Here is a 26,627-nt window from a genome sequence, read left to right as displayed (position 1 = left end):
CCTTAGTTGTGCAATAATGAAACCTGGACAACTAGTCTAATGATGCTATAACTAATGAAATGGAAACTCTGCACAATAAATTAAGCTACATCCGATAGTGATTAGAGTGAGCCATGTATGGTTTTCAATTAATTATTCTACTAAACTGACGCTTTGCCAACATATGTGGTCTCGTTAACAGGTAGCAACTGTGCAGATTGCTTTTAAATTAACTTTGAAGTGCAGTGCTTTCAGTAGGTTTGGTTGCACAATATGTTAACATAACCAAATGTTTAAACTGAATGTGATTCCCCTCCCCCACCCTGCCAATCCACTGTACACGGGATTTTGTGTGATAGACAGATTAGCAGTGGTAAACAAAATCCAAAATTAATACCTTTAAGACATGCCAATTAGGAGAACAACCTGTATGATAAGGATGTGTTGAATTAGCTAATGATGATTTTGAAAGATCTCTGGGGATGTTAATGGAGTTGACGGTTAACATGACCAGTCCCTGAGGAGCGGGAATCAACAAAGCAGCTGCACATTTCTGCATTATATTTATAAATCGGTTGCATGTAACTCAAATGACATCATGCTGACTCTCCACATCTCTCCTGTCAGATCACAGAAGGCAGTTTTGGCCACCATTATAGAATGTAAACATTAGATCAGACAAACCAGCAGAAGTCCCCAACAGAGAAGCAAATATAAACTGGCAAAAGTAAAATTTATATTTTCAGGAAGTTCTTAATTATACAGTGCAGTAGCAGCAGGACACAGCTCTATCATGACCAACACTTAACTGATAATAGACTAGCAAATAAAAATTGCCATTCACTTTAATTGCTCCAGTGGAGATTTCTTGACTTAGTTTCAGCTGCAGCACAGGTAGTCATTTGCACTCAATTTCATAGTTGGACGTTCCAGATTTAGGGTAATGCTTAACTGCTGACTGTAATCTATGTGAAAGGAGGCTAGCAGCAATTGGGTCCGGGACTGCCCAGTTAGCAGCCGCAGTGGAATATCTGAGTCTAGAGCCAACCCCATCTGCTTCTACCAACACAAAGCAAATGGATACTCATGTGGTGCATTTTCTGAACAATTGTATTCCCCTGACCATTTCATTGTCTGCATATGGGTTGTCCAATTGAGGCAGGAAACCTCATGGATATTTAGTGAAGCGAAGAAAGAGTGGCTATTCAAGAACAAATTACTGCAGTTTTTGGAAATATGAAATAAAAGCAGAAAATATTCTAAATGCTCAGCAGTTCAAGCAGCGCCAGAAGAGAGAGAAATGGTTACTGTTTCAGATGGATAATCCTTTATTGGAAGTGGGAAAAACTAGAATTGAAACAGAAAATGCTTAGAGGAGCAGAGAAAGAAGTGGGGAAGCAGAAGGCCAAGTATAGAGAGGTAAGAGGGGAACAGAGAACTGTAATAGACTAAACAATGTGTTTTGCAAAGATATCACCGTTTTGGGAGAGGAGACCATGTAGGAAATGGATTACAGCACCATCATCAATGCAGAGAGGAAACACTGCTGTGGGTATCAGCAGGTCAGAGGTGACAAAGATAGAGAAACTGGGAGAATGCAATGGAGGACTTACAGGAAGCACAATAGGAGGCTAAGATACCGATGGAAGTCCATGAGCTTTAAGCAGGTATTTGCCACTAACCTATCCCCTAAAATGGAGGTAGAGAAATCAAGAAAGGGGAGAGTAATGTCAGGTATGGACCAGGTGAAAGGAGGAGCTCAGCAGAAATTGGAGCAATTAGAAGCAGCGCCAATACAGTCATCAGTGTAGGGATCAATGTTCGTGAGGGAAGGTGGAAGAAATTAGATCTAAACCTAAAGTATTTCAGTAAATCTGTGGATGATTTGTTAATAGATTTGTGCCCCACTAATTATTTCAATCATGAGTGTCACCTACTGAAGTGACTAATAGACTTTCAGATGAGGTAAGGCAGACAAATAGTCTTCCTTGTCTTTGTTTGTTAGGTGACCTTCAGTCCACCGATGCATTTCAAAACCCTGAAATGTTTATAGTGCTAGTCACCTAATCAAAAGAGTGCTGGCTGACATGAGGAAACAAGATCAAGTAGCAGTTTGTGATTGCTCAGGGGGAACTAACAACAAACACACAGAGTGCTTTCTGCTCAGTTTCTACAGAACTGAAGCACATGACAGAAGGAAGGAATGATTCAAGTACCAACGCGTTGCATGTTTCTGCTCTTGTAACGTTGAAGCTACTGATGACTGAGAGATGTTCTATTGCACATACACATCAAATTATTGTAGAAGCACATGTATTTAAAGTTATTATCTCCACAATGAAAAACAATTCAAATCTTGTCTGCCCAGGTTCTACGGTTTCCAACAAGGATTTAGAAATTCTCTTTGGAATCGCTCAGGTCACTGCCGTTAAGTAGTGGGAAGTTAATTCTTTTCCAATTCCATCAAGCTGATAGATTCACGTTGTCTTGTTCTGTTTTACACATTTCAGAATTCCAGCATTCATCCAACAGTGTGACCAAGGTGAAATGATCCCAGCTCCTCAGTAAGCTTTTGTTATTTTCAGATCAGGATTGACAAATACAAAATCACCTGTTCCTGTTTGAAACACATGCATCTGTGATCTGGGAAATAGACTGAAATGGAAAAAAGGCCATGTTATAACATTCTCTGAGCAGACGGTAAGTTTTCCTCTAATTTTCTTTCTGCACGGTCCGGGCTCTACTTCTGAAGGTGGCATTCAATTAGTGCCACTCGTATTTCCCAATTCCTGTTGTATGTGTATGAACCTAGGTAGCAAACTTCAGCGAACACAAGAGATTCTGCAGATGCTGGAAGTCTACAGCAACACGCACACAAAGCGCTGAAGGAGCCCAGCAGATCCGACAGCAACTTTGGAGGAAAATGATTGAAGCTTCAGGCAGAGATTCTTCATCAGGACTGAAAAGGAAGAGGGCAGAAACCAGATTATTTGGCTTCTGCCCTCTTTTATCTTCTGCCTTCAACAGTCAATGTTTGGGGCTGAGGCCCTTCCTCAGGACCGGAAAGAGAGAAGGCAGAAGTTCCTTCCACAAATGCTGCCTTACCTGCTGAATTCCTCCAGTGCTCTATGTGTGTGGCAGCAAACTTCAGTAGGGCTGCTTGATAATCATGCATTGCTTTATCCCTTCACAACATCACTGTTTCTCAACATGTGCCACCGCGGAAGAGTCCCAGCTAATTTTGCTGCTGCATAGCTTTGTGATCAAGCATAAGGTCACATGCAGCATTTCAAAGAATAAGTTAATTAAGAGTAACTCACTCAGGAGACACAGATCCTTATAATCTATGCTTCATTACCACACCAGACGATGCACTGATGGAATCATTTCATTCTGTTTTTATTTTCTCATGTTCCCATATTCCCTTATAAAACAGAATAAAGTTATTCAGCCCATCAACTCCATGCTGGTGTTTAGAACACAGCCATTAACCCTATCCATCAGTCTACATCTTCGTTTTCCTCACACTTGCATCAATTATACCCTGAATAACCTTGTCACCCAATTACAACGGGCTAATTTACAGCAGCTAATTAACCTACCCACACATTTTTTGGGATCGGGGGGAAACCTGGGCACGAAGAGGAATTACACACGGTCACAGAGCGAACGTGAAACTCTACGTATTGCACCCAAAGTCAGAGTCAAACCCAGGTTCCTGCACTGTTGAGCAGAACTGTCTCGAGATCGCAGATAAACGCTTGCAGCAAAACACCTCGTTCAGCACATTCTACATTTAAGTAATGACTTGGAACGAGGATGGAATTTTAAATTGACAGAAAAGCAATCTTTTAAAATGTCAGACGGTATCATGTGCTGGCTGGGGAAAGGAATCTCACAATTGGCTACAATGTGGTGGTTGCTAATTGCAGTAAATGGTACTGACAATTATTGTGAAAGTCAAGAGATTTATAGCAAGTAATGGAATGTGGGAACCCAGTTCGTTCAAAGGTTCCTGCCTCTATCGAACACTACAATGTCTTGGTGATCTTAGTGGGAGACAGATAGCATTTTGTAAATCTGTGCACCGGGCAACTGTCAAGGCTATCACAGGCAGACAGACAATATGCTTATTTACTCTCTTCAGAGGCTATATGAAGCTGCAGCCCACCTTGGCCACGTGGTGGTAAAATTTTGGAACTTGGCCCCAATGTTAATGCCAAAGTTGGATTAAGTGCAGTTTGTGTACAGTAAAACTGGAAGAAAATAGTAGGTCAAATTCAACGAGCTTTTTAAAAGAAGTCAAGTCCTCCAAACCGCACAATCACAATCGACCTTGTTATGATCTTACACTTTATCATCATTTACCTGCACTGCACTCTTCCAATAGCTTTTACATTTTATTCTGCATTGTTATTGTTTTACCTCAATGTACTGTGTAGTGACTTGATCTGTATGAACAGTATGTCAGACATGTTTTTCACTATATCTTGATACATGTGACAATAGTAGATCAATGTGTCCTGATTCAGAATCTCTGTACAAAATGCCATCCCTTTCCCTCCACAGATGCTGCACAACCCATGGACTTCCTCCAGCAGCTTGCTCTTGCCCCAGGCTCCAGCAACTGCAGTCCCCCTTCCGTCTTCAAAATGTACTCGTGTTGACAGTTCGACCAATTGATGTTCTCTACAGCAGACAGTAGTTCACCTCTAGGGTTGGTGAACTAAATATTGGGATGAAACGTGTTTGCCTCATATAGGGTCGGACAAAACTCCCAAGTGAGGCTACATAGAACTCCATCATGGACGGTCCCAAGCCCAGCTGCAAAAGGGGGAAGGTTGGACATAGGGTGACCAACCCCATCCCATAAAAAACAAAGCTACAGAAATGCCAATGGAAGCTCCAAAGACCTCAGCCCTGGGAGAGGAAGGATACACAAAGGCAGTGGGCTACATCTGGAAACGATGTGAAAGAATGGCCTGGGACAGAGGACTCTGGCCAGCTACTATCAGTGGCCTATGCCCCAGTAGGGGTGGTGGATTTAAGAAGAAGCAGAGGCTACACAGACCGTGGCCTTGGCTGTTTGGATGAATTCTGCTATCGAGAAAGGTATGACATACCTTAGCCAAGACTTTGCAATGTGTTATTGAATTTTAGCAAGCCATCCTCCCGCAGATTGATAGGAACAACATGGTGTTGGGGCAGGAGACAGTGAATCGGTATCTGAAAATGGGACTTTGCCTCATCTTAAGATGACTGAATTTGCCTGATGAGGCTGTCCGAATTTGCAAATTGGAAATTGCCTGCCCAGTTTGTTTCTACTTTTGTTGAATCCACATCGGTTGAATATGTCAATCAGCAGGAAGTACAGATATAACTATAATAATTCACCAGAATATGGGCATAAATGTTTTGCAAGATACTACGCTGTGAAACTTCTTTTCTTTAAAATGGCACGTGAAATTTATTGGAGTCCTAGAGTTACACGGCACAAATACAGATCCTTTGGCTCAACTTGTGCTTGCTAACCAAGATATCTGACTGAGCTATTCCCATTTGCCTACATTTGGCCCATATCCTTCCAGGCCATTTCTCTCCCATAATATTAATATTTTTAAAGGTTTTAATTCTCAGTTCAAGCTAGTAAAACCTGAGATAAGAGCATAGCTAAGCACGCTCATTTCTCAATTGCTCGGAACTTTCAGACTACTCTAGTGGTATTTAGTATTGTGGCTTTCTGAAAATTTACATAGATATTGCTGTATAGGCCTAATTGATGAATGGTATTGTGTAGTACCTTGGGGATGATACCAGATGTAGATATTACTATCAGGACAATGTAAATACTCTGTTCATGTTCCATAGTCTTTCAATTTCCTCTTTTAATTCAGCATATTTCTGGTGTTTTTTACTTACTGATTTCTGTATGTTATGTGTGTTTGGAATGGCCATATCTATTAAGTTGTTCTTGTGTGTTTATCTTGTAATATTATATTCAGACAGATATATGGCTTGTTCTGTCTGTAATAATGGATCAGTCATAATATCATTTGTAGGACTTTGACTCTAAAACTGCATCAGGCTTGTATTTATAATAAGGTATGGTGTCTTTTATGAGTTTGTAGGTCGGCTGGTGGCGCAGTGAGATCAGCGTTGGGCTCGAGAACGGAGGTTCCCGAGTTCGATCCAGTGACAAACCACCCCCATGCGCGCTCTCCATCCGCGCCGGGCTGATGTCGAGCTCGCAACTTGGCCTCCTAAAGTAATACTGCGAAATGTCTGTGCGAGGAGTGGCGCCCCACACAGCCTTTTGAACTGCACCTTGTAAGGGATGAAAATGCCCGACGCTGGCCTCTCAGGTCTGAGTCGATTTCGTCATCATCATCATCATCATCGCCATCATCTTAAAACAAAATTTTGGTGAGTGATGTTTGCCACTTGATTATGCTTGTGTAAGTAATCACAGTGAGTTAAAATGCTGCAGGATCCTGCAATGTTTTGGATTGTTTCTCTTGGCATTTTCTACATTTGTCACCTTGAATTTGTTGGTCTTTTATTATGTATTTTAATGTTTTTTGTGTTAACCACCTGGTCCTGTTTTGCCACAAGGAAACCTTCTGCTTCTGGAAAGAGGTCTCCAACTGTGAGCCAGACGTTCAACACTTTGTTCTTATTATTTTTATTATTATTATTAATTCATTATTATCTCCTTTATTGTCTCAAACACAATGTTGATCTTTAATGTTGATCTTCGTGATCTGGTATAGGGTACTGTAATTGGTGGAAATGTACCTAATTCACAGTACTGACATTGAGTTGGGGCTTCACTTTAGGTGGCTGGTCTGACGTGATGACAGAATTACGTAAAGGGTTTTACCGCACTTTGTGTTCAGTTTTTTGCTGTTCAATAAATGAGTTGTCACGGTTTTTCTGAAACATAAAATGCCTCCGCTGCTTCATTTGCAAAATCCTACATTGGTGACCCCGATACTCCGAGATGATTCCAGAATTATTGAACATGTCTCCGCTTTGAAACTGCTGGAGTTTTGGGAGCAAAATGCCGTCGCTTGGTTTCTACGTGCTGAGGCCCAATTTGCGCTTCCAGAAATCTCTACCGACAACACCAAATATTTCTATGTAGTAGCGTCACTCAGCCACTCCGTGGCTACGAGAGTGGTGAGTGTACTAGAGCACATTTCTGAACACGATAATTACTGATTGCTATAAGCTCAGCTTTTACAGACTTTTGGACTTCAGAGTCCGAGCACCTAACAGTTGCTCTCCTCACCCGGCCTCGGTGATGGTAAGCTGTCAGAGCTAAAGGACCACATGCTGTCTCTCCAGGGAAATCACCACTCTTGTTTTACTTTTAAAGAACTCCTCATGCAGTAAATGCCTGATCAAGTTCCCATAGCCCTCAGAAGTACACCCGTGATGGACTTTAGTGAGCTTGCTAAGATGGCTGATAGTCTACACTCAACCAGGCAGCAGAGAATAATCCCTCCTCCTTTCATTACCTCATTAAGCCAGTCAGCAAAGCTCCCAACATAAGAATGCCCCTGCCTGCAAAACAGAAAGCACCAGTACTGTGTTTTTACCATGCTTGCTTTGGCAAGAATGCGAGGAAGTGCTGACTGCCTTGTAACTTCTACAGTGTGAGTAAATTCCCCACAATGACTCTGTCAAGCGCATGTACCACTGCATTACTCCACTGCTTGGTAAATTCCCAAACATCACTGAGCCCACACTCTCCATGACAGTCACAGAACATGGCGTCAAGCACCACATTCCTACAACTGGCCTACCAGTCTATGCCCATGCATGTAGACTGTACCCAAAAAAACTGTCAACCGTGAAGGCTGAGTCTGCCGACATGGAAAGAGTTGACATTGTACATCAGTTAAATAACCCCTGGGTTTGCCCTTCCATATGGTACCTAAGTTCAATGGCGTTTGCTGCCAATGTGGTGATTACAGATGCCTTAATGAGGTCACCACCCCAGTCATTACCAGGTCCCACACACCCAAAACCTTTCAGCACGTTTAGCCAGAATGTCAATTTCTCCAAAGTTGATTTAGATAGGGCCTACTATCAGGTGCCTGTGTGCCTGGAGAACATTCCCGAAACAGATGAGATAAGCCCCTTTGGCCTCTGAGTTTCTGCACGTGCCATTTGGGCTGGAAAAGGCAGCTTAGATTTTCTTTTTGTTTACGTGGATGACATACTTGTCACCAGTGTATCCAAACCCAAGCACATATCACACCTCTGCCCACTTTGAGCATTTAAGCCAACATGGGTTGATCATTGAATTGAATTGATTTTGTTTTTTACATCCTTCACTTACGTGAGGAGTAAAAGTCTTTGTTACATCTCCATCTAAATGTGCCATATGCAACCATAGTAATTTATAATCATTTATAATAAATAGAACAGTCAATTTAATATAGAGTACACTAAAATCAACCTGAGTTCATCAGTCTGATGGCCTGGTGGAAGAAGCTGTCCCGGAGCCTGTTGGTCCTGGCTTTTATGTTGCGGTACCATTTCCTGAATGGTAGCAGCTGGAATAGGTTGTGGCTGGGATGACTTGGGTCTCCACTGATCCTACGGACCCTCTTTACACACCTGTCCTTGTAAATGTCCTGAATCATGGGAAGTTCACAACTACAGATGCGCTGGGCTGTCCACACCACTCTCTGCAGAGTCCTGCGATTAAGGGAGGTACAGTTCCCATTCCAGGCAGTGATGCAGCCAGTCAGGATGCTCTCAATTGTGCCCCTGTAGAAAGTTCTTAGGATTTGGAGGCCCATACCAAACTTCCTCAACCATCTGAGGTGAAAGAGGCGCTGTTGTGCCTTTTTCACCACACAGCTGGTGTGTACAGACCACGCGAGGTCCTCGGTGATGTGGATGCTGAGGAACTTGAAGCTGCTTACCCTCTCAACCCCAGATCCATTGATGTCAATAGGTGTTAGCCCATCTCCATTCCTCCTGTAATCCACAACCAGCTCCTTTGTTTTTGCAACGTTGAGGGAGAGATTGTTTTCTTGACACCACTGTGTCAGAGAGATGACTTCTTCCCTGCAGGCCACCTCGTTATTATTTGAGATAAGGCCAATCAATGTAGATTGGAGCTGTGGGTGGGTCTACGGTCATGGGTATAAAGGGAGTAAAGGAGGGGTCTCAGTAGGCAGCCCTGAGGGGCTCCTGTATTGAGAGTCAGAGGGTTGGATGTGAGGGAGGCCACTCTTACAACCTGCCGGCGATCTGACAGGAAGTCCAGGATCCAGCTGCACAAGGCAGGGTTAAGGCCGAGGTCTCTGAGCTTCTTGTCGAGCCTGGATGGAACTATGGTGTTGAATGCTGAACTGTAGTCCACATAAGCATCCTTCTTCTCCAGGTGGGTAAGGACGGTATGTAGAACAGTGGCTGTTTTGCGTCATCTGTAAATTGGTTGTGTTGGTAGGCGCATTGTAGGGGGTCCATTTTGTGTGGTAGCGAGCTGCAGATGTAATCCTTGACCAGCCTCTCAAAATATTTGCTTATTATTGACGTGAGTGCAATAGGACGCCAGTCGTTCAGGCATGTTACCTTGGTCTTTTTCAGTACAGGGACAATGGTGGATAATCTGAAGCAGGAGAGCACTCTACACTGAGAGAGGGAGAGATTAAAATTACCAGTGCTGTGCACATTCATCTATTGATGCTTCTGGACACATCTTCAGTGGTGTTCCTGGAATCATTGGGTGTTTCGGGTCTTTCAACATCATACAACCTCCTCCAGGTGACCCAGCCGGGGCTGATCATACCCCAGCTTGTGTCCAGATGGCTAGCTACTTATGACTCCATGGCTCCCCTCTTTTGAGCCACAGCCATCTTGAGGCCCTCTCTGCCGCATCGGTGGTACTGCGGATGGCTCTCCTCTTCCTCTCTCCCTCGATGCCCAAAATGCTGAAGGCTCTAACTAAGGAATGGGCTACGAATCTCCTACAACCAACCTCCACTGGGAGACACCTCGCTCTCCATCCAGCCTGCTGACAGTTGCTGACCAGTCCTGCATACTTGGAGAGCTTCCTTTCAAAGGCCTTTCCAAGCAATGTTCCTATGGGACTGTCAGCTCCAGCAGCACCACTTGCTTCGTAGACTCAGACACTAGGACAATGTCTGGTCGCAGGGTGGTGGCTGCAATATGGTTGGGGAACTTCAGCTGCCCTTCGAGGTCCACCAACAGCTGCCAGTCCCTTGCAGAGGTCAGAATGCCTGCAGATGTTCTTTTGGCAGGTATTGGCTGCTCCCCAGCTCTGACAAAGGCAATGGTCTGCTTGGAGGGTTGGGACCGCTTCACCCACTCAACTCCTGCACTGACGGCTTCAGTGATGGTCTTCAGGACCTGATCATGCCTCCACCTGTACCGTCCCTCACCAAGTGCCCTTGCACAGCCGCTGAGGATGTGCTCCAGGGTTCCTCGCTTGGAGCACAGTGGGCACGCAGATGACTCTGCCTTGCCCCATGTGTGCAGGTTTGATGGGCTTGGAAGCACATCGTACACTGCCTGGATGAGAAATTGGATGTGGTGTGGTTCAGCTTTCCAAAGCTCAGCCCAAGTCACTTTCCTCTCAACCGCATTCTCCCATCTTGTCCAAGCTCCCTGTTGCTTCATTTCCACTGCCTTGCAGGCTCTCATCTCCTCCACTACTGCTCTCACCTCCTCCTGAACTAGACAACGCCTTTCCTTCCCTCTGGTGTCCATTTGGGGAGTTGGAAAGGATCCTAGCCCAGCTCGGCCTCGTGTTACCACTCCCACCAGCCTCCTGTGACGCAGCCTCGCCTCTGCCTCCTGAACAGCTTCCGCTGCTCTCCACTTCCTGCCAGTACTTACTTGGATCCCTGCTCTAGCCACCTTCGGGTCACTTGAGTCCCTATACTGTCGCACTTCTCTGGTTCTTGTTACCTTGAATTCTTCCTCCAAGGATTTGAAGGGTAGTTGCAGTTTGTTGTGGTGTCCATAGAGTGCGATGCTGCTCAGACTCTTTGGCAGCCCCAGCCACCTCCTGAGGTGGTTGCTAGACAACTGCATAGACAAGGAGGAGCCACAGGATTCTGGGAAGAATGCCATGCTGATACACCCAGGCTTTGAACTTCCCAGGTAGGTCAGACTTGTCCACAGATTTCAGCCAGCCATCCAACTCGGTGCAGTAAACACACCTGCCAGTTGTGCTGCGCAGATCCTGCGTACTCACCCTGGGATGCCATCCAGCCCTGCAGCCTTGCGACTGTCCACTCGATGGAAATATCTGCATACCTCAGCCTCAGAGATGATCTGGTTGCAGGTTGTAGCGGTGGCTTTCCTCGGAGGCTCAGAGTTAGTGACATCAAACCCAGCAGAAAGGCGATTGAGCTCATCTGGGAGTGAGGACGTGATGTTGGTGGCACCACAACGTTTGGCTTTGAAGTCTGCGATGGTGTGCAGCCCGCGCCACAAGTCACGTGCGATATTCGTTGTGAATCTTGACTCAATCTTGTCCCTATATTGTTGTTTCGCAGCCTTGATAGCTTTGCGCAGATCATAGCTGCTTTTCTTAAGCTTTAGTTGATCACCAGCAACGTGAGCACAATGTCACGCTGTAAGTGCTGCTCGCATGGAACTATTGATCCAGGGTTTTTGGTTACCGTGCTAATTGCCAGTTTGGTTTCTCGACCACTGACTTTCTCAGCCGTCGCATCTCTGCAGAAGGAGCGAAACTCCTCCCTTCAAAAATAGTCATTATTATAGATTTCCCATCACCCCACACTACTAGCAAACTACAAGAGATTTTAGGCATGGTGAATTTCTACCACTGCATCATGCTTTGAGCTGCTGAACTTAACCTCCCCCTGTATAGTGCGCTTAAAGGCCATACCCCTAATCAATGTGCTTGACTGGTCAGCGGACATGACCAGAGCATTTGACGACACCAAACAAGCTCTTTCCAACACGACCCTACTGGTGCACCCGTTCCCCAACACACCTATAGCCATTACTACTCACGCCTCAGACTATGCTGTGGGTGCTTTGCACGAACAGTTGGTCCAAGGCATGTGGCAGTCACGTGCCTTCTTCTGCCGCCAGCTCCATGCCCCCCGAAAGAAAGGACATCACATTTGACCATCACCTTCTAGGTCTCTATCTGGCTGTCTGCCATTTTCATTTTCTTGTAGAAAGGTCACCATTTCACAGCGATCGTTGACCTACAAAACCCTCGTACATATGATGGCCAAAATATCACATGCTTGGTCTGCACGGCAGCAATGCCGCCTGGCCTACATATCCGAATTCACAACAGATATACAACATATCGAGGGGAAAAGTAATGCCATGGCCAATTGCCTCTCACGGCTAGCCATTGATCCCACGCACATAGGGGCATAGCAGCCGGGCCTAGTGTTGACCCAGAGGTGCAGACTTACAGAACAGCCGTTACAGGCCTGCAGTTGCTGATATTAAGTTTCGGGAAGCTGGGGTTTTTCTTCTGTGTGATGCCTCAACTGGTCACCCTCACCCCATCGTGTCCGCAAACTGGAAAAGGACTGTTTTTGTCTCCATACATGGCATCTCACATCTGGGCTGGAAGGCTTCACTGAAGTTTGTGTGGCCTGGCCTTAGAAAGAATGTGTATGACTGAACTGCAGCCTCTGTGAAGTGCCAGCAGGCAAAAAATTAACTGTCATTTTCAGGCGTCATTGGCACCTCTTGAGGTTCCTGACTGATGGTTTGACCATGTCAATGTGTACCTTGTTGGTCCTCTTCACACCTCTCACGGTTTCACGTACCTGCTTACCATGATGGACCCTCTCACCAGGTGGCCAGAGGTCATCCCCCTAGCAACAACGCTGCAGACATAGTTCGGGCATTCATCAGCAGCTGGGTTTCTCAGTTTGGCACCCGATGTGAGATTTTCTCTGACCACGGTCTCCAGTTCATTTCAGACTGCTGGGCTGCGATGGCCCAGAACCCCGGTGTTAGGCTACATCACGCCACGGTGTAGTCCAATGGCCTATGGGAGTGGTTTCACCACTCCTTAAAGGCTGCTCTGAGGGTTTCCCTGACTGATGAGTGTTGGCATGATCATCTCCTGTGGATCATCCTGGGGCTCAGAACAGCTCTAAAAGAGGGCCCACTGTCACCATGGCTGAGTTGTATATAGGTGTCCATTATGAGTGCCAGATGATTTCAATCCTGGTGCCACGACTGCCTGGTTGGCTTCTCAACAGTGTTCCAGCCTCTTCAGTAAATCCAATTCATTTTCACCTATTCCTACCTCTCATCATGGTGTACAGCACTCTTGGGTTCCTGTTGACCTCTGTTCAGCCTCGTTTGTTTTCATTCACCATGATGCACACCAACATCTCCTTAGGCCCCCCTTACAGTGGTCTGTTCTGTATTTTGGAACTGGGAGAAAAAACTTTTATCACAGATAAGAGGGGTAAACCTGAATGTATTTCAGTAGATAGCCTTAAACCAACCCACCAAGACTTGCAGGATTGAGCTTCCATGCCTCTGCTGTCACAATGTGACCACGGGCATGTCAAAGCACCTCTGGACAAACCAGGGGCGTCTTCTGTTCCTCCACCCTTGGAACATAGGATGCGAGCTCCAGACAGGCTCACAATGCAGGTTTTAATGAATTCGGTAGGGGGTGGGGCTGTGTAGGGTAGTGTAATGGGTGGAAATATAGGCATAATTCACAACCATTGACATTGAGTTGGGGTTTCACTTTAAGAGGTTGGTCTGACGTGATAACGGAATTACGTAAAGGGTTTTTAGTGTGTTTTGTGTCCCGTTTTTTAGTGTTCAATAAATGAGTTGCCATGGATTTTCTGAAACGTAAAACGCCTCTGCCATTTTATTTGTGAAAACCTACACAGGACAGGCTTTAACACCTTCAGCCAGTGCAGAGTTTGGATCTCACGCCTCAACTCCATTCACTTGCCTTCGTCTGTAATGCTAAATCCCTTTATAAAAGCAAATTCTATTGATCTGAGTCTTGAAATTTCACCTCAGCCCTAATCCACATTAGGCTATTTGCATTCATAACTGCTCTTGTGCAAAAATTATTGCCAGCTTTCTCAACTGGTCCACCATCTAGTATGACCAATATTTCTATAAACCCATTTTCCAGCCTTCCTACTATGACCCTTAGCCCACTTATTCATTAAGCACCTATCAACCTGTGCCATAAATACACCCAAAGACTCTTCCTCCACAGCCCTCTTGGTAACGAATTCCACATATCACCACCAACTGACTGTAGATATTCTTCCTCATCTCAGTAATAAAGATCGCTCATTTACTCTAAAGCTGTGCTCTTGTATCCTAGACTCTTCTACTAACAGAAACGTTTTCTTTGCGTTCCCTCTATCCAGGCCTGTCAGTATCCGGTAGGTTTCAAAGAGATCTCCTCTCACCATTCTGAACGTCATGGAGTACAGATCCAGAATAATCCAGCACTTCTCATAAGATTGTTGAAAAGCACTTCTGATATCCTGCTTATTATTGTGTTCAAAATGTCAGCTCAGCCTTTCACTTCGTTTGTGAGCTACATAATTGGATGCCAGCAATAATGCACTCGTCATATGCGTGGTTGGAAAGGTTGCTGTGCAAGCAGATATCAGTGGTAGCATCAGCAAATCTCAGCACATACTACTTTCCACTTTTCCTGAGAGTCCCCAGCAAGCCTATTAGGTTGTTGAACATTCACTGACGATGGTCATAGCTGTCCCATGCTCATTTTCTTCATTATCACAATAATGAGCATTTTGGAAACACGAGAAAATCTGCAGATCCAAAGCAACACACACAAACTGCTGGAGGAACTTGGCAGGCCCAGGCAGCAGCAATGGAAAGGAGTAAACAGTTGACACTTCAGGCAGAGATCCTTCATTGGGACTGGAAAGAAAGATGAGAAGTCAGGGTAAGAACCTGACTTACTCTGACTTCTCACCTTTCTTTCCAGTCCTGATGAAAGTGAAGGGTCTCGGCCGAAAGGTCGGCTATTTACTCTTTTCCATAGATGCTGCCTGGCCTGCTGAGTTCCTCCAGCATTTTGTGTGTGTTGCAATAAATATTTTGGCTTTTGTCCATCAGAAATACACTCTGCTGTGTAATGTGTTTGTCACAGCACAGCGTCCTCAACTCTAACAAATCCAGGGCACTGATCAATGCATGCCCATCAGGCTTAATAGACAACAGACCTTTACAAAGCGTTATGTAACCGGCAACAATGAATATTAATCGAGACAGGTTCTATAAAAACAACCAAACATTTATTAAACACATATAAACCATGAGAAAAAATAAGGAAAACCTTAACCTTAACTCAGAATTGAGTAAATTGGCACTTCCAGCCACAAATTTCCAGTTCAAGTAATATGGAACCTTTCAACAGAACGTACAACCATTTTAAAAATGAAACTGCGTCACAAGAACAAACACGCAACAGAAACGGAGGCACAACACGTTCTACATGGAAATCTACAAACTCAAAAACTAACTGCGTCACCTGGGTTGACCCTTATATAGCCACGGGGCACATGTCATCACGTGACCTCACATCGGCGGGAAAATCACATCAGGTGACCTCCAAAAGACTATTACATCATTCTCACAAAAAAAAACAGATCTCCTTGAGCAGGTAACAAAAGCAATGGATATCACTGTCACCAGGCCATCCCTCAGAGACAGGGTAATGGTGGGGCAGCAGTTAGTGTGACAGTCACCATGGAATCATGGTTTCATAATATCCCTGTGACCCTGCAGGTCCCTGGGTGCACTGGATGCCTCCCACATCCTAAAGGTCTACCAGTCGGTGAATTAGCTGCTGTAAATTGCCCCAGCTGTAGGCAGCTGGCAGGACAACCAGGGGGAGGTAATGGACGTGTGAGAGAGTATAGGTTACAGGGAAATAATAGGAGAAATATGATGGATGGCATTGCTCAGAGAATGGACGTGGATTCGATGGGCCAAATGGCCTCCTGTGTTGCAAATATGAGAAGGATCAAGGATGCCTACCCTATACATCCTGTTAGGTGGCAGCGCCCTCATGTCCTCATTGCCCCTGTTTCTCTCTAAGGTTCCCTGCTGTCCCTGCAGATTGGTGTTGGCCACCTATCACCTATCATCTATTATTTAAATGGGGAAAGAATTCAAAGTTCTGAGATGCAGCGGGACTTAGGAGTCCTCGTACAGGATACCCTTAAGGTTAACCTCCAGGCTGAGTCGGTAGTGAAGAAGGCGAATGCAATGTTGGCATTCATTTCTAGAGGAATAGAGTATAGGAGCAGGGATGTGATGTTGAGGCTCTATAAGGCGCTAGTGAGACCTCACTTGGAGTACTGTGGGCAGTTTTGGTCTCCTTATTTAAGAAAGGATGTGCTGACGTTGGAGAGGGTACAGAGAAGATTCACTAGAATAATTTCGGGAATGGAGGGTTAACATACGAGGAACATTTGTCCACTCTTGGACTGTATTCCTTGGAGTTTAGAAGAATGAGGGGAGACCTTATAGGAACATTTCGAATGTTAAAAGGCATGGACAGAGTGGATATGGCAAAGTTGTTTCCCATGATGGGGGAGTCTAGTACGAGAGGGCATGACTTAAGGATTGAAGGGCGCCCATTCAGAACAGAGATGCGAAATTTTTTTAGCCAGAGGGTGGTGAATCTATGGAATTTGTTGCCACGGGCAGCAGTGGAGGCCAAGTCATTGGGTGTATTTAAGGCAGAGATTGATAGGTATCTGAGTAGCCAGGGCATCAAAGGTTATGGTGAGAAGGCGAGGGAGTGGGACTAAATGGGAGAATGGATCAGCTCATGATAAAATGGCAGAGCAGACTCGATGGGCCGAATGGCCGACTTCTGCTCCTTTGTCTTATGGCCTTATGGTCTTATGGTGTACTTGCATATCTAACTAGAGCCCCAACTTTGTTACCATGATGATAGACTTCCTCTTTCAATGTCACATTCAGACCATCCACAATATCTCCCATGGCATGCCTCTCCCACCACTGCCACCAGATATGATCTGGAAAGTCTCCAAACTTTACAAACATCCATAACCTCAAATCTTTTGCAGAAGAAGTGATATAACATCTTTAAGTATTAAGCCTTTAATGGTATAACTTTAATTTTAAGTAGTTCATAAAGTGTCAACCAATTTCTGTGTCCTTTCAACGACAGGTTTCTCTGCGTTCCAGAAAGGCTGTGCCGAAACCTTTTAAATTCAAATCCACATTGGAATCTGCAGAAACTTTTTCCAAAAGGAGACTCAGTTTCTAAGTGTGCTTTGATAGCACCCACCTTCACTTCGCCAGCTCCTCGTTGACTCCTCCACTGTATCTAAGTGATCACATTGCTTCTCTAAATCCAGTACTAGGTGAACAGAAATTTCCTCTAAGCTCAATGAAACCATTGTTCTTGGACCCTCCATTCTGCACACACTGACTCCATTCCATTCTGGCAACTGACACTGAACCAATTAACAGTCTTCACTCCAAGGTGGATCTAGTAGCATCTGCTTAACATTACTCACCGGGGCATTCCAGCGCACGCTGTTGGCCACTTTCTACATTTCTCCATCTGTAAATCTGAAGTTATCCAAAATTCTGCTTCTATCCAAATACACATCAAATTCCATTCACTTTCCACCCAATACAGGTGATTCTACTCACACAACAGGTTCGGCAATATCTTAATTTTAACAATTTTATCCTGGTTTTCAAGCCCCTCCTTGGTCTCACCCTTCCGTCTCCATAATCTTATCTAGTCCAATTATTCTCTTGGTGGTCAGCACTTCTCCAAACCTGGTCTCTTGAAATTAATCAATTCATTTTGGCACTGCGATATGTTCTGAAACTTCCTTTCTATACCTTGCCATCTCTCCATTTTTTGTTCCTCATTAGATTGCTTTGTGAACCTAACTCTGATCTTTCTCAGTCACCTGCTGTAGTATTTCTCTGTTTGCACCTTACTGTCAAATTTGTTTCGTAAATCTTCTAAGAAGTACCTTGGGATATTTTGCTGTTATAAGTTCTATGTAAACTTAAGCTATAATAGTGAAAATCAAAGGAAAAAAACTACAGATGTTAAATCTGAAATGAAAACAAAATACTACAAACATTCAATGGATCAAAAGCGCAAACACGAGGAATTCTGCAGATGCTGGAAATTCAAGCAACACACAGCAAAGTTGCTGGTGAATGCAGCAGGCCAGGTGGCATCTCTAGGAAGAGGTACAGTCGACGTTTTGGGCCGAAACACTTCGTCAGGACTAACTGAAGGAAGAGCTAGTAAGAGATTTGAAAGTGGGAGGGGGAGGGGGAGATCCAAAATGATAGGAGAAGACAGGAGGGGGAGGGATGGAGCCAAGAGCTGGACAGGTGATTGGCAAAAGGGATATGAGAGGATCATGGGACAGGAGGCCCAGGGAGAAGGAAAAGGGGGAGGGGGGGAAACCCAGAGGATGGGCAAGGGGTATAGTCAGAGGGACAGAGGGAGAAAAAGGAGAGAGAGAGAAAGAATGTGTGTATATAAATAAATAACAGATGGGGTACGAGGGGGAGGTGGGGCATTAGCGGAAGCTAGAGATGTCAGTGTTCATGCCATCAGGTTGCAGGCTACCCAGACGGAATATAAGGTGTTGTTCCTCCAACCTGAGTGTGGCTTCATCTTTACAGTAGAGGAGGCCGTAAATAGACATGCCAGAATGGGAATGGGATGTGGAATTAAAATGTGTGGCCACTGGGAGATTCTACTTTCTCTGACGGACACAGCGTAAAGCATGAACATTGACTTCTCTAACTTTCGCTAATGCCCCACCTCCCCCTCGTACCCCATCCGTTATTTATTTATATACACACATTCTTTCTCTCACTCTCCTTTTTCTCCATCTGTCCCTCTGATATACCCCTTGCCCATCCTCTGGGTTTTTCACCCCCTCCCCCTTTTCCTTCTCCCTGGGCCTCCTGTCCCATGATCCTGTCATATCCCTTTCGCCAATCAACTGTCCAGCTCTTGGCTCCATCCCTCCCCCTCCTGTCTTCTCCTATCATTTTGGATCTCCCCCTCCCCCTCCCACTTTCAACTCTCTTACTAGCTCTTCCTTCAGTTAGTCCTGACGAAGGGTCTCGGCCTGAAACGTCGACTGTACCTCTTCCTAGAGATGCTGCCTGGCCTACTGCGTTCACCAGCAAATTCAATGGATCAGGCAGCATCTGTAGAAAGAGAAAAAGAGTTAATGTTTCAGGTCAAAGGTCTTTCATCAGAATAAAGTCTTTACCTTTAAAAATTAACCTTGTCTGAAGAAGGCAACATCTATCACAAAAGGTCCCCACCATCCAAGCCATGCCATTATCTTGCAACTTCCATCGAGCGGGAATTACAGAAGCCTGAAGTCCCACACTACCAGGTTCAAAAATAGCTACTTCCCCGCAACCATTACCAGCCCTAAATATTATCCCAGTGTAGCAACGCTATGATCACTTTCACTACTTTACAATACAATTCTCTTTAGTTTCTTTTTTGTTCTAATGGTATTCTTTCTTATATAATTTTACATAATGTATGATTATGTAAAATTATCATACACCGCACGTCAGATGGGAGGATCCAGAAAGACCTGCTGTACGGGGAGCTGGCCTCCGGCAAGAGAGCACAAGGGCAGCCCCATCTTCGTTTCAAAGACGTTTGCAAGAGAGACATGAAGTCACTGAAAATGAACGTCAAGAGGTGGGAGGACATCGCAAGCGATCGCTCTCACTGGAGGCTGCAACTACGCAGAGGTCTAAAAAGAGGAGAAGAGAAGCTGAGGCTTGCTGCTGAAGAAAAGCACACTCGTCGGAAAAACAGCACCAAGACAACACTGGAGGACAGCGCCTTCAAGTGCAGTCGCTGCAGCCAAGACTGTCACTCCCGTGTGGGCCTCTACACAATAGACGCTGCTCTAACACAGACTGAAGCAAGACTTTCCGGGTGCAGATCTATGGTCTTGTAGAACTAACGGATGCCACCACCATGATTAACTTGTGTTTTTCTTGTGAATGCTGCTTATATGATGCTATATGCCCATGATGCTGCTGCAAGTGAGCTTCTCATTGTACCTGTGCAGGCACGTACTTGTGCATCTGACAATAAACTTGACTTTGACTTTTCACAGATGCTGAATGTCTAGCTGAGTGAATCCAGCAGGTTATGTTTTACTTAAGTTATTGTGTTCGTTGTTAATAAAGTAATTTGAATTTTCTCTCCACATGCTCAATACTTATTCATCTTCAATGCTGCAAAACTAAATACTCTATTTTCCTCTGAATTTCACAAGGGAAAAATTTCTTATTATGCTCTTGGCACTTTGTTTACACAATTTTTCATTACCGTCATCAGGGAGAGAGTAAACCTGAAGCTTCATACTGAATATTTTAGGAACGGCCTCCACCCGTCTGCCAACAAATTTAGGAATGGTCCATGAACTCATGAGCTCTACCTTGTTATTTGTCTCTTCCACTATTTATTTATGCTTTATTGTAACTTAGTCTTGCACTGCCCTGCTGCAAAACAACATAGTTCATGAGATATGTCAGTGATAATAAATGTGATTCTGACCCTGACTGAAGGTGAGTTTGAAAGGTGATGAATTGGTTAGAACAAGGCAAAGAGAATCAAGAAGCAAGTTATAGAGAAAGACAGTTAGAATACAGAACACTGGACCACATTCATCTCAGGATCATTGAATCACACAGCAGAGAAACAAGCCATTTTGCCCAGCACTTCCATGCAAACCAATGAGCCTGTCTATATTAATCTGATTTATCCATATTAGTTACTTATTCTTCTATGCCTGCCTATTCAAGTTCCAGTTTTGATGCTTGAGCATTGTGATTGTATCATTCCCTACCACCTCCTCTGCCAGCACATTCCAGAAATCAAACACTCTTTCCCTGAAAATCTTTCCCCTCAGATCCTATTTAAATATCCTCCCTTTCACCTTAATCTTATGCTTTCTTGACTTAATCAAACTTCTGACTACCTAACCTGTCTGCATTTCTCATATTCCTCTATCAGGTCTCTCCCTCAGCCTTCTTCAATCCAAGGAAAGCAAAATCAAGCTATCCATTCTCTCCCATTACCAAAGTCCTTCTATACAAGCAACATCCCAATGAATTTTCTCTAAACTCTCTGCAGCAAAATCACATCCTTGCTACAGAGTGGCGATGAAACATTATTAAGTGCAATTCAACCACTGCCTTATAAATCTGCAAAATGATATCTCAACTCTTAAATTCTATGCCATGGACAATGAGGACAAACATTCAACATGCCTTCTTCACCATCCGATCTAACTTGTACCACAAGGTCTTTCTGTTCAAAATTTCCTACAATTCTTTACACAAATAGTCTACTCTTACTTGACTTGTCAAATGTATCACCTTACATTTGTCAGGATTAAATTCTATTTGCCATTGCTTTGCCCAATTTTCCAGCTCTTTTAGTTCCTATTGTAGCCTTAGCCAACCTTTCTTACTGTTCAACATCAATGTTTGCGTTATCCACAAACTTACTGTTGAGACAGTCAGCTAGTAGGGAATTAGATAAGAAAAAGAACTTATAAAGGTTGCTTCAAAAGCAGGGTCTGATCCAGAACCAGGGCTGCTACAAATGCAAGAAATTTAATTGAATATCTTCCCTGCTACATGACTTCAGCAATGGAAACATGGTATGAATTTTTATAAAGATTAATACATTCTATCTTGGTAATTCCATTATGAAACCATTGCATTCAGGTACAGGGTACAAAATAGCCAAAGATCAAGGGATGTGTATTTTGAGAGAACGTCAACAATGATGAATTGACCAGAAACATCCTCATAAAAAGATCATCATTTACAGTTAGTCCTGTGCTCAAGTATCAGCTACTTTGCTATAACAGGTCAGAAAGTACCTCAGCGACCTACAGAATTTAAACTCAAGCTGTATGGTACAAGTAATGCAGCTGTATAATCATCCTTTTCCAACAAAGACCCCCTACTGAAGAAATCCATGGCTTTCTCGTTGAGAAGTGTAAAACAATCTACAATCAACAAGTGCTGCATTCTCCTTTGGTATCGCACAACTACAGCTCATAAACATACCACAGATTTTATCGCTACTTGAGAAAACATCAAAAAAGGCTGCAATGTATTATCTGTTCCTTGAAAATGTTCATCAAATTTTGATTTAAATGTATAACACATAGGACTCAACTTTCCAGAAGTTGAAGCATCTCAACCATAGGGAAATATTTTCAGAAGCTTCTCAACCACAATGCCCTCCTTCTGGCCTCTTTGTATTGAGTACAGGAGATGGGATGTTATGTTGAAGTTGTATAAGATGTTGGTGAGGCCTAATTTGGAGTATTGTGATCAGTTTTGGTCATCTACATACAGGAAAGATGTAAGCAAGGTTGAAAGAATACAGAGCAAGTTAACAAGGATGTTGCTGGGTCTGGAGGACCTGAGTTATAAGGAAAGATTGAATGGGTTAGGACTTTATTCCTTAGAATGTAGAAGATTGAGACGATATTTGATAGAGGTATACAACATTATGAAGGGTATAGATAAAGTAAATGCAAGCAGGCTTTTTCTACTGGGGTTGGGTGGAACTACCACCAGAGGTCATTGGTTAAGAGTGAAAGGTGAGAAGTTTAAGGGAGCATGAGGGAAAACTTCTTCACTCAGAGGGTCGTGAGAGTGTGAATGAGCTGCCAGCACACGTGGTGCATGCAAGGTCGATTTCAACATTTAAGAGAAGTTTGGATAGGTACATGGATGGTAGGGGTATGGAGGGCTATCGTTCTGGTGCAGATCGATGGGAGTAGCCCATTTTAAATGGTTTGGGCATGGACTAGATGGGCCAAAGGGCCTGTTTCTGTGCTGTACTTCCCCATGGCTCCATAACTCTATAACTCTTACCCTCAATCAATTTACCACTTATTGCTGAGAGAACATTGCCTCTCCGTATTTACTTCACTGCACTGTTTCATTCCTACCCCTAACCTATCTCTCTGGGAACCTCAGCATTCCCCTCACTGAGGACCAACTCCTCGACTATCATCAAGGACAGTGGTGATGCAGTCTGGCAAACAGGCACTATATTTCTACATTTCAGGGATCTGAATAGCAGATCTCATACAGTTTGCAACCCCTCATACCTTGCACTAGACCAGTGGTTCCTGAACTTTACTGAGTTCCGTCCCCTTGGCACCCAGACCACATCCCCAGTGCCTCCTTCTCCCTTTCTGGCCATTACATAAAAACTACAAAGAATTTTGATTTACAATGCACAGTGAAAGAAAACAGGAACTGCAAATTCAAAACAGTGACAAATAATTGCAAAAAATATCAAATCTATTTACAGCAACAAATAACTTACTTCTTTACCTAATTACAGTAGAAACAATTTTAGAGCGTATATTAGTAGTCCAACTGTTCACTACTTCATTACTTCTTCATCTTTCACTGAAATGGATGGGCTTGGTGCAGTGATATCAGCTTCTCAACGTCAGGCTGACTGTCACTCAGAAAGAGTTGCAGATCCCCACGTTCAGTAACTGACTGCTTCATTGCTTTGAAAGAAATTGGGCAACTGCAATGAAACAGCACTCCACGAAATATTATGTTCAAAAGGCAACAAAGAACACCTTGACCTTTTTTCACAGGGCGGGATAGTGTTCAGAAATTCCTTCCTGCAATCAACAGTCTTGATATGATTTTTTTTTAACCTCAGCTTCAGTTCAAAGTCATTTTGTAGTGAGATCGGCTCTTCCTCCGTCCTTCCTGTTAATATCTCATTGCAAGTGTACAGGAATGGATTTATTACCAAACTGGAATTTGAATTGAGAGAAGATTCTGAGATCTCTCTGTCATGTCTTTATGCAGATAGGCTTAGAATACTAGAAGATCGTCATCTGGTATTCTTTCTCTCTCTTCCAACTCAGCGGGACTCGGAAAGTGGAAATGGCCAACGTTGCACTTAAATAGGGGTAACTTGGACAGAAATATGGAGACAACTGATTTGACTTTAATAAGATTCACATAATTTCTTTGCAAATGAAGATCGATTTTATTGCAAATAATCCTAACAAATAAGCAATGTCATGCCTAATACTCTTGAGTTTATTACTGAACGACCATTTGAGTCTTCAAAGAATTTTATCACATTTTGAAAAAGTGCATAAAAGTGTCTCAGCCAATTTCCTTTTGAAAGCCATCTGACTTCTGTGTGTAACAACAAGCCTTCAGACTGTTCATTATTCTCCATACAAAGCTCTCGAAATAACTGAGAATTGAAAGCAAGGGAATTGATTCAACTTACTGCTGTGATAACAGTATTTAATGATTTGTGCTGCTGATCACTTAGGTTTTTTTAACGACAAGATGTTGTCTGTGAATTACACAGTGAATGGTAAATATGCTAGGTACAGCTTTTTACAAGAAAATAATAACCCCATGGTGGCATCCTGTCTTTGATGAAGCCCCATCTGTTGCACAACCAAGAATATTGGTGAGTGGAAAGTCCTTCCCTTTGAAGAATTGCTCAACAACCCTAAATATTGACTCCCCTTTCATAACTGTTTCTGGTCTCCTTGCAAGTAACAACTCTTGAAGTTGCTTTCATCTTTTATGAAGTGAACATAAACAGGAAGCAAAGATTCTTTGACTGGCAATGTTGACTATTCCAACAACAGGGAAAATTCTGGTGTTCTAAATATGTTGCACAGTGTGTCTTCCACATTCTCAGACATTTCATCTATTTGTCTTTGAACAGGATTGTCTCTGAGCAGAATCACTTTAATTATTTGGTCTGGTGACTTATGCAAAACTGTACTCAGAATCTTCCATACTGCAGGCAGTATCAGTTCTTCTCTAATTGCATGGGGCATTCCAGATTTAGCAATGAGCAATGAAATGTTGTGTAAAGCTCACAAACCATCACTGTTGTGAAGTGCTGGCAATCATGTTTTGAACTATTTTGCGTTTCTGAAAGTTTTCATGAAGTGACTGAAAGTAAGCCAAGTTTTCGCTTGCTTTATCAGAATGTATCCTCTTCAAATGTTTAAGGAGCCTGGATGGTTTCATTGCCACATTTGAAAAAAAAACTTTTTCACACAACAGGCACATTTGTTGCTATTGATTGCTTGGTGCTGGTATAAATCCATATTTCAGATACTTCACATTTTTTCATTTGTCATTTTCATTTGTTATGCTTCTGCTATTTTTTTTAGCAGATTAACGACAATGGTCAATCATCCATTGTTTAAGTCCAACTTCAAGCGCTGCGGTCAATAAAGGGGAAAGTTATGATGTCATCATAGCTCAGGCAAAACCCGACTCTCTGCTTGAAGGTATACAAAGAGAGGCAGAGTTATTTCAGGTGGGCCATGGTCTGAAAAAACTGCAGTCAAGTCCATTTGAAAGAGCAGATTCTGAATTTTAACCCATTGAATGCCATATCCTGATTCACAGGATTTGCATCACTACATGATTAGTGTATGTGAATCATACCAGCAAACGTTGCACTACAATAGTGAGTGGCAATAATACGTGTGCCCTACCCGAAAATAACACAATTTCTTCAATCCAGAGTTCTCATGATATACCAAATACAGAAGCGTCTATTTGCTTTTCAATAACTATAGTGTGTTTCAAACAAATTCGAAGAGAACAGTGGGTTAGCAAGAGATGAGGTGATTAACAGGAGATCAACATCCGGTAAGATAGCGGCACATTTGGATGCAGTGGCCTCTCCAGAGCAAACCAAAAGTGTTTTTGAATTTTTAAATGTCTCTTTTATGATCACAAGATACTGCTAGACATTAAGAATGTCAAGTACTGCAAATCTACTCCATCAGTGAGGTGTTCGTTGGCAGAGGAGCTGGGCTTGCTGCAGACCATATTACTGCCTGCTACAGAAAGGCACTGGAGTCTGTGCATGAAGGCATTTGAAGTGTTGCTGCAAGTGATTGTCTTGGATGTTTCTCTTGCAATCACAAGAGCCTATCGGACATTGGTAATGTAAAATGCTACACCCTTTTCCCTTGTTTATTGGCAAGACAGACAGTGGGGGGAGCTGGGTGACCTCAATGTAGCAAAGTCTAGGCCTCAAACCATGGCCTTGCCTGTTGCAGCAATCTAGGAGAGGAGAAGCTGCAGGCGGTGTAACACAGCATCTATTCTGGGTTGGGGCTCAGTGTGCCCTCCAGTGTTTGATCAGTGGAATGACAAACTGGATTGTGTGTGTGTGTGTGTGTGTGTGTGTGTGTGTGTGTGTGTGTGTGTGTGTGTGTGTGCGCGCGCGCACGCGCGCGCGCAGACTACTGAGAACTGCTTGCTGTTGCTGATAAATCCTGTGTGCCATCAATTTACAGAACGTCACCCTGGGACTTGAGCTATATGTATTGTTTTTTTTGCGTGACTGTATGTTTACTGCTGTCTTACATGTCCCTTGGCTGTGTCTGGCTGTTTGTTCTGTGTTTTGCACCTTGGCACTGGAGGAACACTGTTTCACTGTTTCTATTCAGGTATGGTTGAATGACAATTAAACTTGACTACATTATCATTGTATTCAGACACTGAAGATAAAA

The sequence above is a fragment of the Mobula birostris genome, chromosome 7, assembly GCF_030028105.1.
Source record: "Mobula birostris isolate sMobBir1 chromosome 7, sMobBir1.hap1, whole genome shotgun sequence".
Lineage (NCBI taxonomy): Eukaryota > Metazoa > Chordata > Chondrichthyes > Myliobatiformes > Myliobatidae > Mobula > Mobula birostris.
Note: the sequence above shows the minus strand (reverse complement) of the source record.